We start from the raw sequence: 6042 nt of genomic DNA on the forward strand, positions 1-6042 counted from the left end.
TGCGTGCACACACTGATGACCTTGCAACAAGATCTGACTCTCCAATTTCTCGTTTTCTTGTATCTGTCTCTTGAATATGGAAGCGTCAACAGAATTTCATGTTGCCCATACAAACACACACACACACACACACACACTTTGTGAGAAAGCCCCTGTTCAATCAGTGACTTGAATTTAGTCTGTGGCCTCAGGTTTGTGATAAGCTGTCTACACCAATTCTTTACAACCAAACTGGTTGCCTTCAAGTGGATACCAACTCATGGCGACCCCATAAGTGTCAGAGCACAACTGTGGTCAAGAGGTAAAAGGCCGATTCTTAAAAGTAAGTTGCCAGTTCTTTATTCCAGGCTCAGGACGTAAACCTCCGAGGGAGCTGCAGGGCACCCTGGCCAGATCCAGGGATTTCCACAACTCCTGGTCTGGCTTCAATTTCTCCTGAATACTTTGTCTACCTAGAAAGTTTGAGTGGTTTTTTTTTAAAACTCAGGACCAAGCTTTATAGACATCAAAATGTTTTGAGGGTGCCTCTTTGCCAGTGGGTGTACAGTAAATCTTACACAGCCTCTGACCCAGCAAGATCAGCACATGGTCTTTTAAAGATTCGGGGACCACCCCTTTCTATTATAAACAGTTTTTTTTCATTCCTTTGTTAACGACCTTGTCAGTATCATCTCTTCATACTTCTCCAATCTGTAACCTGAGCAAATCATCAGGGAAGCTGCCTTATATGAAGAAGAATGCTACTCCAAGATTGAAGGAAGGCTTATTAACAACTTGGGAAATGCAGATAACACAACCATGTTTGCTGAAAGTAGGGAGGACTTAAAGCATGTGCTGATGAAGACCAAGGATTACAGCCTTCAGTAAGGATTACAACTCAATGTAAAGAAAAACAAAATCTTCACAAGTTGACCAGTAGGCTAACATCATAGTAAACAGAGAAATGATTGAAGTTATGGAGGATTTTTGCCTTGCTTGGATCCATAATTAATGTTCATGCAAACAGCAGTCAAGAGATCAAAAGATGTGTTGCATTATGTATATCTGCTGCACAAGACCTCTTTAGAGTATTGAAAAACAAGGATGCTACTATGAGGACTAAGGTGCGCCTGACCAAGCCATGGTATTTTCCATTGTCTCATATGCATGTGAAAGTAGGACATTTTAGAATACGGAAGACCAAAGAAGAATTGATGCATTTGAATTGTGGTGCTGGAGAAGAGTATTGAGAGTACCATGCACTGCTAATTGGACAAACTGATAGTTTGGAAGAAGTAAAGCCAGTGCTCCTTAGAGGCAAGGATAGCAAAACAGATTGTCAGGAGAGACCAGTCCCGGGAGAAAGACACCAAGTGGATGGGACAGTGAAAAAGAGGAAGACGCTTGACAAGATGGATTGACACCACGGCTGAAACAACAGGCTCCCACATAGGAACAATTGCGACGGTGATGCAGGATGGAGCAATGTTTCCTTCTGTTGTGCATGGGGTCACTGTGGGTTGGAACCGACGCAATGGCACCGAACAACCACAACAAGTGACTCTATAGTTCTCCACAACATGATCTAACATAATGTGATTGCCTCCTTAATGGGATAGATACAACACTCCTACTCAGATCACAGCCTAGATGCAGTCAATTAAAAGGAAGCTTCCTCAGTTGTGTGGCCTGCTTCCAATATAAGTAGACCTTATGGAGAAGTTTATTTGCTTTTTGTTGGGTCTGGATCTTTTCATCTGACTCATCAACCTCTGGTTCTTTGGACTTAAGCCAACAGCCTGCCACATAACCTGCTAATCCCAGGAGTCATTAACAGCCTGCCATCTGACATGCCTACCTAGAATTCATTGGCTTCTGCAGCTACCTGTCTGTCATCTTCCTGCCAATCTTGAGTCCATCAATCCTGTAGCTGTTGGCGTCAGGAGAGGCCTCCAAACATTTGAACAGTGGGCTCAGAATCTTCCCGAACTTGAACTTTTCCACTTCTACAACGTTAGAGCCATTTTCCTAATATAAAGTTCTCTATATTTTCCTGATGTAAATTTCTCTGTATATAGGCATATATAATAAGCTTCACCAGTTTTGCTTTTCTAAAGAACCCAGCCTATGATGGTGGGTATATAACTTGTTGCTAGTGAGTCAATTTTGTAGAATGGCCCCGTAGGGTTTCCAAGGCTGTAATCTTTATAGAAACAGACTACCACATCTTTCTCCAGCAGAATGGCTGCTGAATTTGAACCACCAACCTTCTGCTTAGCAGCTAAGCAGTTAGCCACTGTGCTAACAGGGCTCCCTTTAAAGCAGTGGTTCTCAACCTTCCTAATGCCGTGACTTTAATACAGTTCCTCATGTTGTGGTGACCCCGCCCCAACCATAAAATTATTTTCGTTGCTCCTTCATCACTGTCATTTTGCTACTGTGATGAATCGGGTGACCCCTGTGAAAAGGTCATTTGACCCCCCAAAGGGGTCACCACCCACAGGTTGAGACCGCTACTTTAAAGGATAGATGAGAAGTATATTAAAAAGTTAATGGGAATGTTAAATGAACTATGTTAGAACATAAAATTTAAACATATGTGGCTTTTGAAAAATTGGTCTACAGCTGGAACCCGAGTTCCATTTTGAATTTTGACATCAGTTCAGTTACCATTTGAGTGCTTGATGTTTCTTCCTCAGTGCTTGTTGTTGCTATTGTTATTAGGTGCCATCGGGGGTTCTGACCTTGGTTCCCTATGAGAATGAAACCCTGTGCCATCCTGTGCCATTCTCATCACTGCTGCTGTGTTCGAGCCCATTGTTGGAGCCACTGTGTCCATCTATCTCCTTGAGTGTCGTCCTCTTTTTCACTGACCCTCTACTTTGCCAAGCTTGATGTCCTTTTCTAAAGATGGGCCGCTCCTGAAAATATGTCCAAAGTACATGAAAATAACTTTTGCCATCCTTGCTGCTAAGGAGCATGCTGGCTATACTTCCTCCATGACAGACTTGTTTGTTCTCCTGGCAGTCAATAGCAATTTCAGTATTCTCCACCAACTACACTTCAATTCCTCTTCAATCTTCTTTGGCCACTGTCCAACTTTTATATGGATATGAAATGATTGAAAATACCATGGATTGGGTCAACCCTCAGTGACATCTTGGCTCTTCAGCACTTTAAAAGGTCTTGTGCAGCAGATTTACCCAATGTAATACTTTGATTTCTTGACTGTCGTTTCTATGAGCATTGACTGCAGGTTCACATAAAATGAATTCCTTGACAACTTCAATCTTTTTTCCATTCATCACAATGTTGTCTATAAGTTGTAAGAATTGTCATTTTCTTCACATTGGGTTGCAATCCATACTAAAGCTGTTGTGTTCAATCTTCCTCAGTAAGAGTCTCAAGTACTCCTTGTTTTTAGCAGGGAAGGTAGGTCATCTGCATATTGAAGGTTGTTCATGAGCCTTCCTCCATCCTGATCTTGACTTCTTTTCTTTATAACCCCTCTTCTCTGATTATTTGCTCAGCATACAGATTAAAGAAATATGGTACAAAGATACAACTTTGATGCACACCCTTCAATGTCCCCTTCTTCTGTTCAAAGGCCGGCCTCTTGGGTCTATTTGTAGGTTCTGCATGAGTAGTTAATGTTCTAGGATTTCCATTCTTCCCAATAGTATCTATCGTTTGTTATGATGCACACAGTTAAATGCCTTTGCATAGCCAATAAAACACAAGTAAATACCTTCCTGGTATTCTCTGCTTTTAGCCAAGATCCATCTGATGTCAGCATTGCTAACCCTTATTCCATGTTCTCTTTTAAGGAGTCCTGATGGTGTAGTGGTTATGTGCTGGGCTGCAGTCCACAAGATCAGCAGTTCAAAACCACCATCCACTCCCGGTTGAAAGATAAGACTTGCTACTTCCTTTAACATTACAGCTTCAGGAACTCACAGGGGCAGTTCTATAGGGTAATTGTGAGTTGGCATCAACTCGATGGCATTGAGTTTGAGGGCTTATGTCTTCTTCTGAATCCAGCTTGAAGTCTGGAATCTCCCTGATGATGTACTACTGCGATTTATTTTTAATTATTGTCAACAATATTTTGCTTGCATGTGATCTTAAGGATATTTTTCAGTAATTTCTACCTTTTCTTGGGTCACCTTGTTTTGGGACGGGCACAAATATGGATCTCTTCCAGTCAACTGGACAGGTAGCTAGATGCCTTCCAGATTTCTTGAAGTCGACTAGCGAGTGTTTCTGGTGCTGCATCAGTTTTTTTAAACATTTCAATTGGTATTCCGTCAACACTTGGGGTCTTGTTTTGTGCTGCTGCCCTCAGTACAACGTGGATGGCATCCTTCAAAACGGTTGGGTCTTCATCTTATACTACTTCTTGAAATGGTTGCATGTTCACCTATTCTTTCTGGTACCGTGATTGTGTATTCCTTCTATTTTCTTTTTATGCTTTCAGTTTTGGTCAATATTTTACCTATAGATTCTATCAGCATCACAACTCAAGACATTAATGTAGCGATAGTCCATGAGTCCAGGCAAACCCAAGGAAGTGCACTTGCCCTCAGAAAGAATGTCATTGAAAAGAAATGAACTTCGATCCTGAAAGATGCTTAAAGGAACTAGGGGACTTGCCTGCGCTAACATTAGAGTCAATTCTGAGCACTGCGTTTCTGGAAAGCTAAGGTTTATACTGGAAGCTCTGAATCTATTTTATATCATTTCAGCCTCCACTGGGTTTTTGCTGACCATCGAGCAACCAAGTAAAAAGCTTTGCTCTCAGGCAGAGTGTGTTTGCAAGTGGCTTGCTGTGACTCCCTTGCCAATTTAGGGACTTGTTTGAGCAGGTTCTTGATGGAAACTGGATAGCAGGGTTGCATGGTCAGAAGTCAGATGTGAACCAAGGGGGTCAGAGGGCCCCAGAACCATCCCTGTAAGATTTTCTAGCCTATAGTAGTGTATGTGTCCCTACCATGATCCCTTCCCTGCATCCATCGTCACATTGGTGTCACCAGTCATGGTTTTGTGACGAATTCCTCTTGTTGATCATGCTTTACAGTGGAGCCATGCAGCTGTGAGTCCTTTGGACAGCATTCTGGCCTCGTGCTGATGGTCTCCCTCATATACCTGATTCTTTTTTGCCTTTGTCTTGTTAAAGACATGATAAAAGGGTGTCTATAAAATATACTTGAATTTGGGATAATTTTTCCTCCAGAACAGGCATGTCTAATGATTTGCCAAACACCGACCATCTTATAACCCTTTTAACCTGCAGTTATGGATGATGGGGCTTCAAAAAGTTTGTGGGGAAATTGAATGAAAAGATAATGGGATTTTTCCATAAAATGTATTGGAACTTAAATTAAAAAAACTACATGTGTGGAAGGAAGGTTGGGGTTTACAGTGAAAGCCCTAAATCCTTTAAACAAACATTTTTTAAATTGAGCCCCCATTGAAATATTTCTGACCATTTTTCAGTGATTTGAATAGCTTTTCTCTTAGGCAGAGTGCATTAGAAAGTGAACTGCTACCACTCCCATAGCCAGTCCTGGGGAGGGAGTCTAGCTTAGACCTTTAGAGACTTGCCTGCGTGTGTCTTTGATGGAATTTCCACATGATCATGAGTCATATCATGACTGCCTTAGTTGAAGACCCCCACAGCCAATCTTGTTAGCTTTTCTATCTAGCACAGTGTCCATATCCGTATTATGATCCCATCCACGACGCTGTAGTCCTGCCTACAACTGTGATCTGCCATGCGACATTTGCCAAGTGACAGTTGTCCTTGTACTCCACGTCCTATTTAAGTGCCCATGTCTCTGTAAATCCTTGGACACCATTATGGCCTCATGCTGATGGCCTGCCTCATCCAGATGAATCATCTTTGCCCTGTTTAATTCTTAATAATTGTGTCTCTATAAGTTATGTTTGAATTTGGGTCTCTTTTCTCTCCTGCAACACAATTTTGTGAAGCTCACTTATACATATCCCAGTATAGTCCTTCTGTAGTCCTGTGATGAAGACTTTGGAACATCACTTTTCTGT

Source organism: Echinops telfairi, unplaced genomic scaffold, assembly GCF_000313985.2.
Source record: "Echinops telfairi isolate 266 unplaced genomic scaffold, ASM31398v2 ScPeMD7_2;HRSCAF=8, whole genome shotgun sequence".
In the NCBI taxonomy this organism is placed as follows: Eukaryota; Metazoa; Chordata; class Mammalia; order Afrosoricida; family Tenrecidae; genus Echinops; species Echinops telfairi.